A 16,446-nucleotide genomic window follows, 5' to 3' on the forward strand; every position below is an offset into this window, starting at 1 on the left:
TTTAAATTATACTTTAACTTTTTCTAATTGTATTTTTTAACTAGTATATAGAGAAATAAAATAATACTAAATAAATGAAACTAAAAACATAGTGCATATCTTTCTGCCTAAGAAATGAGTTTTGAATTAAACTATATTAAAATATAGAGTATTTTCGCTGTTTTACTACATTATGGAATAGCTTATTTGAAGTTTATTTTGGACACCAACAATCACTTGGTGCTTACAACGACGACCCATCTTTGGTTAACTCTGACTTCAACAATAACACAATAAAAATATATAAAATATTTGTAGTAGCTGGAAATGTAATGTATTTAGCTACACTGGAAATTGTACATGTATTCAGCTACACGGGTATTGTATTATAGCAATATAGTATTGAGTTGTATATAAAAAAAAAACACAATAAAAGCAAGAAAAAAAAACTGTTTTCATTATATACAAAATAATGTTATTAGATTTGTTCAAAACTAAATATATATGGGCAATTCCATTGTTACTTACGGGACATTTTGATTTTTGTAATGTCACATTTTTAGACATACTTTTTTCTTTTAACAGATTAGATTTTTATATATTTATAAATCCTCTTAAAACTATTTATTTGTTTTCCTGTATATTGAAATTCCGCTCAATTGTTATAAGTTTATGAGATATAGTTTATTTTATGCTGGGTTACATACGGCGTACAAAAAAACGTTGCATTAAACCTATTGTTTTCAGTTGAATATTTCAAGCCAAATATTTAACCTACATAAACAGGCTTCTTAAATTAAATTAAGTAGTTATTATTCTGCGTAAATTTGTTCAAAAGATTGTTTTAGCTATTTATTTATATATCTTAAATCAAATTAGTTCACATTTAAATAAATTGTTCACAAAATGGGAAAGTGATACAACCGTCCCGGACTCCGGAGCGGTTGAATCACCTCTTGGGGTCAATTGTATCAAGACAGGCTGTTAAGGAATTACTGGTCCTTCCATAGGGGCATTCATTAAAAAACACATTTTTAACTAATCTTTTCTATTAATAGAACAATAAAGCAAACAAGGTCCAATATATTATGTTTTTATACCCTCAAGACAATACAACAAATGAAAAAAATCTATAAATTCTAAAAAATATATAAATGTGAATTATTTCACTAAACGATTAACAAAAATATTTCGAAGTGTAAAAATATTATAAAAAAAATTAAAAAAAACGAGACACTTAACCTATTTAAGTATTTTTGTATCCAAAAAATTAACTGTGACTCTCTCTTATTACCTTTACAAATGAAAAACGATATCTCAAAAAATATTTAAAAAAGTAATAAAGAAAATATACAGTCAATCAAAAAAACAAAAAACGACATCGAAACCTATAATTTAAGAATAAAGATTAACATTGAAATTAGCTCTACTACATTACTTACTAAGTAAACAAAAATAAACCTCAATGATCCCGTAACATAAAAAATATTTAGGAACTTCTTATCAAAATTTTATAAAGTATTAAACTTTTATTCAGATTCACAATTTTTGCAAACATAATAATTGATTTGATGTGCAGAATCCTTATGTGCCAAATTTTTTCAGTCCATGCACTGAACATGCGTCAAACAAATTAAGCATAAACGTTCGTCACTATCGTCATCGCTGTCTATATTTTTCCTTACTTTCCTTTTTTTAGCTGCATGTTTTGTTTTTATCCATTTTCATGACCTTTTCACGGTTTTCCGTTCTGATTTTTTCCTTTTTGGGTGTTTCTGTGTACACAGCCGATTCTCTTTTCTTTTTTCCTCTTGTGTTTTCCTTCCTAGGTGGAGCTTTTAAGAATGGGCGAACGCTTTCAGGATTAAAAACTGTTGACGTGGACGGTATTGGATCATCTGCAAAATTTTGTAGCCTTTTTTCTGACAACGGTGTCACTTCTAACATTTGTCTATCGTTTATCAATGGACTGTCTTCTGTAACTGATCTGTTTTCTAGGTTTAGTCTATCTTCTGGCATCGGTCTGTCCGTAACAAATGATGGCGCAATACCTAAGTCTGAGAAAAAAATTGTCTATCAGATGAATAAATACCGGTACACCTAAACCCAGCGTGAATATTAGTAAGCGTGAATGCTATTGGCAAAGCCGTTTGAGCAATAGATAGTATATTATGTATGGTCATGGTTTTACTGGATTATTTCGCATCCAACCAGCAATGATGGAGTAAACAGCTTTTTTGAATGGGCCATATACAGCAAAAAGACTGCAATTTGTGTGAGCAATGAGGTGGGAAAGATAAAACTACTTTTCCATTTTCACAACAATAATTCAATGCTCAAATTGAAACATGTGACGAATGATTATCCAAAAGGAAGAGAATTTTTCTGTCTTTTGATGACAATGTGTACTTCTGAAAGTGCTTCAAAAATATCAGGAATTCATCTTCCTGCATTCAGCCACTGCTGTTGTCAGCGCCAATACTTCCCACTGGATTGTCTCTGACGAAGTGATCCTGGTATCTAATCTGAGGAAATACAAATATAGGGAGTATATAATTTCGTATAGCATTCACTGCACATGTAACGGTAACCATATTTCCACGTTTGGCAGAAGTTAAGGCGCTGACCTGATGAGATCCTCTTTTTGTCACAATTTTACATGGTTTCTGTACCGTCGTGACACCGGTTTCATCTACGTTGTATATGTCTTTTGGTTCAAATTTGTGTTTGTCTAGAACCTTTTTCGTAATTTTCAAAGAATAAATTCACATTTGCTAGATTGAAGCTTGTAGCCCTTGCTAAGCTAGTGGGTTGGACGCATCTTATTGTCAATTTCAGATGTCGTTTCATGAAACCGCTGAACCAATCTTCCCCTTCACATTTGTTATTTTTTCATTGTAACGGCATATAGAGCTCATATATAGAGGCCATTTCATATGCCAGTCTTTTAATTTCCCGCGGCGAAAATCCGTAATATATGTCAGCTGCCTTTATTATATATTTCTTCATAGAAATTTCGTGGTCAGCAGTAAAAACTTTGTTCCATGCTTGGTAATCAACATTTACAGGTTCGTTTGATATTTTTCTTTTTAATATATACCTTCGTAATGACGCATAGCACAAACCATGCTTTTGTGCAGCTTTTCTATCAGAAACTTCCTCTTTGACTACAACATTGTTGGCAGATTCGTTCGAAGATTGGGGTTGGCTACCTTTATCTATTTTTATGCCGTTATATATTTTTATTCAATTTTGGGGCATCCTGAAATAAAAAAAATCCATATTAGTTTATAACAATGAGTTTAATGAACATCGATTGTAGGTAAAAATCATCAAATATGGCGGCGTCCTATCTGTATTATGTATAGAGATATTCACACTGATACAACCAACACCTGTTACTTTCGACCCCGGTCTACCATAACACTAATTTTTATTTTTTAAATGTGGCTATGAAAATTGCCGTTTTAGTAAGTTCAGTTCGTTTCACCTCCTCTTTAAAGTATTTGTTCCAAAATTGAGGGTGTTTTTAATTGATATACTTAATTTATCAATTCTCTTTTACTTTTTTAAATCTTGAAAGCTAATATTATTAAAGCAAAATAAAAAACTTGTATAAACGGTGTTAGATTATCATGCAAAATAAGCAGCAAGAAAATATGATACACTTTAATAACTTGAATGAATTTGATGTTTTAGCTGCTATTGAGTTACTATTTGTTGGAAACAGACGTCAATTTTTTAGTTGAAATATCATATATTTGTTTTGTCCTCACCAAGGTCATAAATTCGAAAAGAAATTACTTTAAAAAGTAAAAAGGATAAGTTAAAATAAAGTAAAATAACAAAAGTATTAAAAGGTATAAACGAACTAAAAGATTGAAAAAAACATAACACAAGAAAATGAATAAAAAAGTAAAACGAACAAGTAGATTAAATAAAATAAAACAAAAACAATCAATTAAAAACGAGTAACAACTTAAAAGAAAAGAAGTTCGAAAAATGTTCAAAAAAATATCAAAAAGAACTACTTAGAACAAAAACAATTCACTACAAATTTTTTACGCTTTTCTGTATCCGCTAAGAGTAACAAATATAATTTATTTTATTTTGTAGAAGTTTTTGCATTTGCCTCTTCGTTATGTAATTTTTGTTTTCGTTTTGTAGTTTTTGTGCTTGCCTTTTCGTTTGCATAATGTTTGTTATTATTTGTGCTATTGTTGCTAATGAATTTTATTGTTGTTATTAATTGAGTGTTTTAATATTTTTTTGTCTTTTTATTTAATTTATTGTAGCTTTATCATTATTTTTTTATAATTAATTTAATTTACACTTGCTTTCATTTATTAATTTTACTTTTGAAATTTTTTGTTTTTATTTGTTTATTTTATTTAGGTGTCACTCCAATGACTAGTTTTTAACTATATGAGTGACACCTAACCTAATTTTGTAAAATTATAAAAATTTGTAATTTTTAATTTTTGGTTAAATAAATTAATATAATTTGTTTTGTCCTCACCAAGGTAAAGGAAGTGTATTTATGCGTTTGTTTTGCAAAAAAAGATGAATGTATGAGTCGTTTCTTGCAAAACGTATTTCAAAATTGGTAGATGAAATAACTTCTGTATTGTACCTGCTCTGGTCTTATCATAACTAAAAAATAATGTTGTAAATGATTATCATGAAGGCAACAAAATTAATATAAATTCAAAAAAAAATTTTGGTAACATTAAAAGAGTCTAAATATTTAGTACTTAAATTATAGGATTTTGATATAATTACGGGGATATGTTATATTTACTGAGATATTGTATATTATATATGGCGACTTGAAAACATGCTTTACATTTTAATCCGTTTTAACAAGTGTGCTTTTAACATAAGATATACTTTGTAAAAAGATTAATACGTCTTACCTTAAAACATCTCAAACAAAGAGTATCTAAAAAACAAATGGTGAATGATATTTTGTCTTGTTTAGTTCGAAGTTTTATTCATTACGATAGCAAATATTGACACGCCTCATTTGTAAAGACTTGTTTTACTTCATACTTGACATTTGATACAAGAAAATATCTATATAAGATAAAAACAAGTTTGCCAACTGGTAAGTTAAAAAATCAGTACCATTATACAACTTTAGAATTATTTATTTTTATGTAATAGTGGAGCTTAACTTTTCATTATTTCTTTTCACAACAGGTAATTTATGTTATTACGAAGTATTTTGTTTTTAAACTCAAAAAGTGTTAGTTGTTTGTCGTAAAAAGTTTTAACGGAACAGAAAGTACAATAGTAGAAAAAGAAAGTACGTAACAGAAATGCTAAATGATTATTTTAAGTCTGCTGTTAGATATCTTATGATATGCTTTTACTTATAGACATAAGTAAAAGATCAGTCACTTTTTTTCACACAAACATAGAAATTATTAAAAAAAATATCTTTACACACATTCTTTAGGTACGAATTAGAAAAACATTGCCATGAACTCTGTAATTATGTTTTAAATTAACAAAACAGCTTCAAACAGTGTTTTTCTATCAAGCATTTCTCTCACAAAAAATAAATAAAGGACATTTTCTAGTTCAAAAATGCTCTAAATTTAAAACTAAAGGTTAAAGACGAAAAGTGTTGTTTCTTTTAATAAAAAAAAAAAGTCGAACGTCTATTTCAAGTACCTCCAAGTTTTCAAAAACTTTTGCTTGCACTAGCCTTGTTGGTTACCGTTAAGGAAGGTGCATGGAATAAACGTAAGTCAAAAAATCAATGGATGTCAACACTCACAACGCCTTTATCACCGAAATGTCAACAGCGACAAATAATGAAACATATAATAGTACAAACAACTTATAGATGCTTATGACATTAAAACAAGTTTTAACAAATATTTCACATTTTTAAAAGCTTTTTGTTATTAAATAAAAAGATTGACTATTTTTATGTCTTTGTTTTTTAATAAATCTATTAATGGAGCAAAAAGCTGTGATTTAATAACTCTGATTTATAAAAAATTCATTCTGACTAATTATTATTTAATAAGTTTTAATATAGACAAATGTTTTGACATGCGCGTGTAACAATGAGAGATTTTACAAAAAAAGTATCAGGGATTGTATTAAAACAAATAACCTTATCGAATTAAATGCAAAATAATAAAGTAAAGGAACTGCTACAGAGCAATCCGAGATTTGTATAGTCTTTTTAGTAAGACAGAATAAACCACAAAATTGTTTTTATTTAAATGTACACTATGTATCTGTAACAATGTACCCTATGTAACCCAACCATTAGAGACAACCCAATGGAAATATAATAAAAAAATGAAAAAACAATTTGAATGTAATTAACGTTATATTTGGCAAAAACAATTATGCGAGTAACACTAAAAATTTAAATATAAAAAAAAAGTTTATAATAAATCAATAATTGCTAAAAAATTACACAGCTTCTTTATTAATGCTGGATATCAAATACCTCTCTGAATTCAACTTCATTTGAGTCTTATTTGTAAAATTATGATAAAGTTAAGGACGAATCTAGTTGAATTGCGAGCCGCAATTCAACTAGATTTAGATTCATTCATAATTTAGATTAATCTTAAAACTAACAAAAAAACTAGATTCGATAAAACTAACGTTAATGTTATAAAATCAGTTTATGATAAAATCAAAGCGTCTCTTTTCACATCTTTAATTTTTCTTTTAAAACAGGTATTATCCAAGAAAACTTACAAGTTGCAAAAATTACCGTGGTTTGTAAGACCAAATATGATTCATTTATTAATAGTAGTAGACCTAAATCTATCTTACCATATTTTCCAAAGTTGCTTGAAAAAATAATGTGTAACAGGTTCTTTAATTATTTATCAGAAAACTATATGATGTATGAAAAACAGTTTGGATACAAAAAAAGATTCAATTGAGCATGCAGTAGTTAAAATAGTCCATCAAACAACAAACGCATTAAGTACTATTTACCCTACATTGGGAGTTTTTTTGATCTGCCAATAGCTCTTAATATCTTTAACTATAAGAGACTAATAAAAAGTACTTCAATACTACAAAGTAAAAATTAATACTTCACTTTGAGTTAAAAGTTGTTTGACCAATAGAAAGCAACTAATATAATATAATAAAAAAGAAACACATCCATATACAGTAACTTGCAGGGTTCCCCAGGGCTCTATTTTAGTTCTGTTTTCTATATAAATAAATCAAATATAGTTACGTATTCAATGCAATATCGGGGATATTACTTTTGGAAAAAGGTTTCCTAAGATTGTCAATACAAACAAAAACTAGCATAAAACAGGTTAAAAATGAATCGAAACTGAATGACTTTCGAATATTGCCTGATTTTAAATGGTTTGTTCAAACTAAAACTTAATTCTATAAAACTTTATATATTCTTTTATATATATATATAAATATATATATATATATATATATATATATATATATATATATATATATATATATATATATATATATATATTCTTAGGGTTAAAAAAAGTTTTTCATGTGATTTTGCTTGAGATCTGGTACAGGTTTTCCCGCTTCTTGTTGAACATTTTCAGATTTTTTTATTTCACTTTTTGTGAGTGAATTTCAGACTTCTGCATAAATTTCTATTTGATGCATCAATCTGACGCATCTTGCCTGACGTATCTGATATTTAGTTTCATGCTCTATTTTAATACAGAATAGTTTATTGAAATCATTTTGTAATACTTCTTGATCTTTGTAGTTATTGATTGTTGCTATTATCTGCAAATAGCTTGCAGGTTGTGTGATCTAATTTAGGCATGTCATTAATGAATAAAGTAAAAGGAAGTAGTGATAAGATTTCAGTTTGTTGCGTACCACTTAATACTAGAAGCTATTCGGATACGCTGTAATTACAAAAAATTTGTTGCATGTTTCAGAGGAAGCTGAGTTGCATACATACAGACATGTATGCTTGTTGCCTGTTTTAGACAAACCTAAGTAGCCATTTAGATTTTTTGTCAAAGTTGCAATTTTTTATTTTATCAATTAGTAGTTTAAGATCTATTGAATGCTTGAGCAAAGTCAAGGGAAACAAATGAGGCAAAAAACCCAGTTAGCCATGATTCCGGATATTTTATGCTTCTGGTTTAATTTTACACCTTATGGGTTCCATTGTAGAGTTATTCAATTGTCCGAAATGTATTTCTAGTAATGGAATATCTTTATCAGAATTTAAAAAATTATTTGCATTAATTATTAGTTACTATGCTTATTAAGATAATTTTTTTAACGGTTAGTTTGGATGATTTTGCTTGTAACGGACTAGGTTTACCATACATACTAGGTGACGCTAATCACTATAGATTTGTGAAATAATAATATTCATATATATATATACATACATATATATATATATATATATATATATATATATATATATATATATATATATATATATATATATATATATATATATATATATATATATATATATATATATATATATATATATATATATATATATATATATATAAAAGTAAAAACATAAATGTATTAAGTAATAATAATAATAATAATAATTGAAGCTGTGTTCTTGAGTCTCAAGAAAGAATTTAACAACAGAAGATCTTAGACATTAACAGCGTTTTTTTCGCCTAATTTAATAAGTTTGTTTTAAAATTAATCACTGAAATGGAATTGACAACATCCAAAAGATTCCAATTTTCAACTAATCGGTTTATGAAGAAAAATTGCCTCGGCAAGAAATTTGGAACATACTGCCTTCTCAACCTTTGATTGAGCCCTCTGTTTAGCCTAACCAATACTTCTGGTTCACGTTGCCAATTGATAGTATCATATTTGTTTAGGACTTTATACAATCGGATAAAATCAACGTTTTCTCTTCTATTCGATAGATTTTTGTTTAACCTTTGCTCTTAGCTGTCTCCTTTTTTTTTGTAGCCAATTTTTGTAGCTTTCGTTGAACCCTTTTGATTAAGTCTATGTTCCTAACAAAATATGGATTCCATACATGAAAAGCATATTTCAAGTGCGGCCGAAAGAGTGACGTTTATAACAATTTTGTTGATGTTTCATATGGATAGAGAATTGCGTGTTTTAGCATACCCAATATTCGAACCGCCTTACTTACCATTTTTTTAATATGGTTTTCCCATTTTAAATTGTCCGAAACATAAACACCTAGGTCTCTTTCCAATTTCATTACTACTGGCTCATGTTGAATTGTATCTGATTCTGGAGCGTCATATTTTAAACTATATATCTTTTTCGGATTATCACGACCAAAATGCATGATTTTACATTTATCTTTATTAAAACTGATGAGCCATTTTTTGTCCAGGTAAATAAGATATCAAAATCATACTGTAGAGAATGGTTTATTATTTTTTATTTTTCTATAACTGCAATTATTTTTAAATCATCAGCATCTAGCCTTGCTTTATTGATCAATTTTTGTGTTAAATCATTTATATAAATTATAAAAAGCAAGGGTTCTAAAACCGATCCTTGTGGTACCCCACTACAAACTGTTTCCCATTCTGATTCAAATGGTCCCAAAACAACTCTCTGTTTTCGATTTGCTAAGAAAGCTTTACACAATTGCAACAATTTTCCAACAATACCAAATAGTTTCAGTTTTAAGAGTAGCCTGGAATGCGGAACTGAATCGAATGTCTTTGAAAAATCCAAAAAGGCAACATTAACACATTTACCAACATTTATCGATTCTGTTATTATATCTAATGTTTCAAGAAGGTTTGTCACACAATTTTTTGATTTAACGAAGCCATATTGTTCTAGTATTATTAATTTATTTTTAATTAAATGATTTATTATTGTGTTCTTTACAATACTTTCCATGGCAATGTTCCACTTAAAAATGAGCAGTTAAATATCATACAAAGTGGTCTAGCTAAACTGTCAGCACATTTACTTAGAAACACTGGATGAATTTTATCAATACCTGGAGACTTGTGCACATTTAAATTTAATAATCATTTTTTATATCTTCCTTTTTAAACAATGGGGTTGGGCAAACTTTTTCTGTTATACTTTCACATGTAAGCATATGAGTTATGCTTTCGTTTATAAATACAGAATTGATAAATCTTTTAATTGATTAGTAATAACTTGACTGTCAGTTGATATTTCGTTATTTCCAGTTGAAATTGCTCTCATATGGTCTTTAACTTGTTTTGGATTTTTTTTTGATTCTGTTGCAATTTTTTTTGAATATTTTTAATATTGTCATCTTTACAAGTTTTTTGAATGACTTATTTTTTAATTTATATTCTTCTTTTAGATCTAAATTTTTGAAATGAGAAGCTTTGTATAGATATCAAAGATTACGCTTAAGTCGAATTTCGTGTTTCAATTCTTTATTCATCCATAGAGAGATTTTGGTTGTTTTTTGAATAAATGTGGGTATGAAATTATTGCATCCATTTTCATAAATTTGAAGAAATCTTTTGTAACACTGATCAACATCAAGTTTAGTAAACTCATGACTCCAGTTAAATACATTTAGACATTTTGAAAATTCATCATAGTTTCCTTTCACGAATAATCGTTAGGTAGTGATATTTTTATTTTCGCAATTATTACGTGCTTGATAATTAAAATTAAAACGTAAAACAAGATGATTTCTTTTTGTTTTTCCCAAGGGATCCATATGCAACAAGCTAGATATACGAAAAGGAGAAGCTGTAAACACTAAATGTAATATATTGGTCAATTTTGTGTCATCTAGTTGGAAAGTGGGTTTTTTTACATGTTGTGTAAGATAACATTTTTCAATACATTCCAGAAACTGTCTCTCTTTATTTGCGATGCAGGCACTTTTCCATATTTCAATATTTCCATCCAGAATTCCATATACTATTCAAGGATGGAAAATTGAAATCACCACATATCAAAATTTTAGAATATATTTTAGTTCTTGAGAAATAATTGTAACTTTCTTTAATGGAATTGATTATGTTTTTACAGTTTACCAGATCATCACTTCCTGGTCAATAAATAGAGCCACATATTATGCATTCATTGCTTATTTTAATTGTACACCATATCTGCTCAACATTTTTATTGTTGTAGACTTCCTTATTGACTTCAAAAGAATCAATTTGATCATTTACATAAATACAGACTCCACCACCTCCGGTATTCTTGCGGTTTCCACATTAAAAATTATACCCAGGTATGATTGTTGCTGAAGTATCATTCCACCATGTTTCTGTAATGATAATTATGTCAGGAAAACTTAATTCAATTTCAATCATAAATTCATATAGTTCACTTTTTTCAAATGATGTGGCATTGTTATATAAACATTTCAACCTATTTGAGTTGTATGTATTGAGTTCAAATTGAATAAAATACTTTGCCTCTTTAAATTGATTTTCAGAAAAAATTTGGGTTTTATATGAAATTATATCTAATTATTTTTATTTTAGGAAGTGTTTTAGGAATACTAAAATTATTTTATTTTGGCATTTTTATTTATTTTCATTTTTTATTTAATATAAAAAGAGAGTGGTAGTAACGGTTCCGAAAAAAAAATGAATTCGAAAAGAGACTTTCCGGATTAATATGAAAATAGAGAATCAAACCGAAATTGTAAAAAAAAAGAAATAGTATTGAAAATCCCAAAAACAGAATAAGATTGAAATTAGCAGAAAATCACTAATATTGAAATAATTAAAAATTGAATAATGTCAAAAATTAAAAAAATGATTATGATTCATTATTTTTAATTGATAGACTGCTTGCCCAAACCAAAGTAGATGTATGTACATTTATCGTATAATATGATATTGAATATTAAAATCGAATAAAAATTTATTTACACTTTATTATTTTTATTACAATTTATTTCTAAAAAACAATTTATTTTGATATTATATATTATAAAGTTGTTAATACAATTGTCAACTTATTTGTCGACTACTTATTGTTTAAAAGTCGATAAATAAGTCAACAGTCTTATTGTTTAAAAGTCGAACTATATATAAATAATTGATCCATTTAAGCACAGGTTCCGGTGATTTTTTCCCATCTAATTTCCGTGATAACAAATTAAGTTCCGCAAACAAATCCCCTGAATAAACATCTTTTGATTCACCATGAGTACTTTCAATACTTTTTCCAGTAATCAGGATTTGTTAATTATGTCTTCTTCTCCTATTTTATGAATAACTTTGATATCATACAAAAACTCGAACGGTTCTATTGTACTTGAAAAGCTTTCAAATCGTTCATTTATCGATTCTTTATCTATTTTCAGGAGAGCATCAAGTAACTGCTTTTTGAATTGTTGGGTTGCTTGTGCACATATGTCATTCACAACTGAAAATAGAAATTTAAGGCGGGGACCTATTTCAGTAAAACATCAATGATAATCATCTTGTCCAGAGGTAAACATAAAATGTACACTTTCGTTTGATTGGTTAGCAGAAAACATTGAGAAAAAACTAATTGGGATTGGATACGGGGCATGACTAAGTTTTTACAAAAATGAATATTTTCAATTTTAGTTATAAATCAGGAAGGCATATTTATGCGCCTTTTAATGCTGCGTCTGTGTGTTACAAACACTTCGCACACTCTAAGAGCCGGTTCTGTATATATATATATATATATATGTATATATATATATATATATATATATATATATATATATATATATATATATATATATATATATATATATATATATATATATATATACAGTATTGGACAAAAAATTTGTAACCAACATCGAACAATGCTAAAATGTGTTCCTAATTTTACATGTCTTAAAAACGAAACGAATTATACTACCACAGCAAACAGTTAAGCAGCCTGGAATCATAGCATACCATGACATGAGCAATCAGCTGACAGGTGACAGCACAAAGGCAGAATTTCGTTGACAAGTGTTATTTTGCAGCTGACAAAACAAGTACAACTTTATTGGTTTGTTTCATTTTCTTAAGTCTGGTCCGTGTCAACTTCACGGAAGTTTTTTAATAACTAAAGGTAGTATCCAGAAGTTCCCAAAGCATGCAGAAGCTTCCAGAAGTTTCCAGAAGAAGCATCTGGAAGCATCCAGAAATATCCTGAAACATTCAGAAACATCCAGACGCATCCAGAAGCTTCCAGAAGCATCTAGAATCTTCCAGAACAGGTTCACACAGGTTCATTTTACTATATAAGAGACATGTAAATCGACATGTAGTTCAGTCAGTATATGGAAGTCAATCAGTCAGTATTATCAAGACAGTTTATCGAATTGAGTTTTATCAAAGTGCTTTATCGAAGAACATCAATACAAGAAGTGAAATGCAACAAGTATTTCATTACATCAATACAGTCCACATCCAACCAAGACGTTGTGTTCCTCAGAGCATTATTGTATCATCACAAGGTAAATGTGACACGGTAAGCCTTGAGAAGCGTGATTATTTATTTTTATTATTTTTATGACTTCAAGTGCAAAAATGGCTTCCGACAGTCTTGGATTGGAACTAAGAAAGAAAATTATTGACGATTACGTATCTGGAATGTCACAAAAAAGTATTTGTGATAAATATCGCGTGAAAAAATGGACCGTATCAAGACTATGTTCCAAATATCGTTCTACGGGGAAGTTGGCAGCAGATAACAAAGGTGGAAGACCGCGTTCCACCACTTCTAGAGAGGATTCTAAGATCGTCAGATCCGTCAAGAAGGATCCCTGGATATCATCAGTCGAGATACAAAAGCAATTAGAGCTGCCTGTATCGGATCGAACAATCAGACAAGGTGCTGTTGAAGCCGGATTGTTTTCTCGACGCCCTGCAAAGAAACCGCTGATTTCACTAAAAAACCAGAAGAAAAGACTCCTGTTTGCTACATCTCATATTGACTGGAATGTGCAGAAATGGCGAACTGTCCTGTTCAGTGATGAATCGAAGTTCAACATCGTTGGGAGCAATGGCATTTGCCGTGTACGTCGACCGGCTGGAAAACGCATCGATTTACGTTACTGCCATAAGACCGTGAAGCATGGTGGAGGCAATGTAATGGTCTGAGGGTAATTTTCTGCTAACGGTTTAGGTCCAATATAACAAAACGATGGAATAATGGACCGTTTCATGTATAAAAATATCCTGAAAGATGTTATGTTACCTCATGCTGAATAGAATATGCCAATAAAATGGGTTTTTCAGCGAGACAACGATCCGAAATACACTGCAAAAGTAGTCAAGCAGTGGTTTCAAGACAACCACCTATTGGTGATTGATTGGCCGCCTCAATCTCCGGATCTCAACCCTATCGAGAATCTGTTGGAGATCGTCAACCGCAGAATTAATCGTGAAGGTGTTCGTAATAAGGATCAACTGTTTGAGCAAATGTATGTATAATTATGGGTGTAATAATTACTTTATCTTTTATTCTAGAAATAAAAACATCAACTTGAAAATAATAACTTTATAATATTTCTGCAAGATAAATTATATTGCAGATCACATATTGATTTTAGTAAACATGCTAAGCATCAAATTATCGAAATATTTTGCCACTTTAATAGCACGTTGTTTTATTAAGTCTTAATTGGCTACGGATGGGTCGAAAATTTTACAAAAATTGTTAAAATGCCCTCCTTCCCTGTAATATGCATCTTATAGTATATAAAATTGTTAAAATAATTAATAATTATTTACTAGTAAACTTTATTTTCATTTTATATTAAATGATCTTTGAAAATGTTACTTGTAGATTTACGTATAAAAAATCAACCAAAATTTTCCAATAAAACTTGCAAGTAAATAAAAATAGAAAAGATTAAATTCCTGACCTTAAACTGTTTTAGGTCGGCAAAAGGACAATACAATTTTTTTTTACAAAGGTTTCACCTTTTAATATAGAAATAAGGTTAACGAAAAATTGCCGAACCCAGATGCTTTAAGGTCGACCCTAATTCCGAGGTCTGATATATATATATATATATATATATATATATATATATATATATATATATATATATATATATATATATATATATATATATATATATATATATATATATATATATATTAGTAGAAAATCACTTAACAAAATTTTTTTTTCCATTTACACTGTGTTTTATCAATAAAGATCAAAGATTCATTAGAAATGAATAATCAAATTAATAAAACTTCAATTTATACAAAAAAGTAAATTGCAGGAAGTTGCTAATGTCTTACCTACTGTAAATTTTCACACATTTGTGGAATTCGCTGACACTATTATAAAAAGAATTCTTTAGAAATGATTACTTATGCTATTTTTTTTAATGTGTTTTTAAAAAAGGTTGTTAATGTAAATATTAATTGAACTCATTAATTTTTATAGTTTTTTAGGAGAAACTTATTTTCGTGCCTACATTTAGAAATTCTGATCTTTTGTTAAATAAACCTTCTTGATATGCATGTGTAACTATTTCAAATTTTTCATGTAGGCATAGTGTGCAATTTTTGGAAATATTGTTATATGCAGGCGCTGTTTTAAGGATAGACCAATTCAGTATAAAATCATCAATATTTTTTTCTTTTAATTCCCATATATATTTTGACAGCATGGTGTCTTTTGAATACTTTTTATTTTTGAAAGACTGCTTATGATTGGCAAAACGTTTTTTCCATTCACCCTCTGTTATACCAATATATTGTTTACAGGTATATTCTTAGAAGAAACAACACATTTATATAACACACAATTTTTGATAAACAACTTCCACTCATTGGACAATTGATTTTTTGTTTACAATTACAATTTTTTTTTGTTTACAATTATAATATATATATATGTATATATATATATATATATATATATATATTTATATATATATATATATATATATATATATATATATATATATATATATATATATATATATATATATATATATATATATATATATATATATATATATATATATATATATATAATAGTAGAAAATTACTTAACAAAAATTTTTTCCATTGGAAATGGAAAATATTTTTGTTAAGTGATTTTCTACTACTAATATAATTGCTCTGTTCTTTTTTAACATTGAGCACTCTATTGTGTAGAATACTTTTTAAAGTTGTTTAAATATATATATATATATATATATATATATATATATATATATATATATATATATATATATATATATATACATATATATATATATATATATATATATATATAGTAGTAGTAGTAGTATATATTTGTCACAACAAAAGTAAAAATAATTGACAAAATAAAAATCATAGAATGTCAGATTATAGTTAGTTTTTGTGAAGCTCATATTGCAACTTTCACTAAGGATAGCTGCGAGCTGTAGTAACATTAGAGCTTATCGAGGCTCGCTTTAAAACTGTTGACAGTTGGAGAACCGATTACTCCATCCGGTAACATATTCCATGCATTGGCAATGCGATTGTTGAAAAAGTGGAAACGAGCTAAATTATT

General features: G+C 28.1%; 1 protein-coding gene across 2 annotated transcripts in view; it reads left to right on the forward strand.

The window, feature by feature from the left end:
• The first annotated feature begins 4,985 nt into the window (after nucleotides 1–4,985).
• Nucleotides 4,986–16,446, forward strand: part of LOC100208555 (caspase-3) — a 20,134-nt gene continuing 8,673 nt past the window's right edge. Inside the window, exon 1 of one of the 2 annotated variants that reach the window (XM_065818787.1) lies at nucleotides 4,986–5,086. The gene's annotated coding sequence lies outside the window, so the exon portion shown is untranslated. Of the gene's footprint in view, nucleotides 5,182–16,446 lie in introns of both variants that reach the window. The other variant, XM_065818788.1, reaches the window with a different exon arrangement.

Source organism: Hydra vulgaris, chromosome 15 (genome assembly GCF_038396675.1).
Source record: "Hydra vulgaris chromosome 15, alternate assembly HydraT2T_AEP".
Lineage (NCBI taxonomy): Eukaryota > Metazoa > Cnidaria > Hydrozoa > Anthoathecata > Hydridae > Hydra > Hydra vulgaris.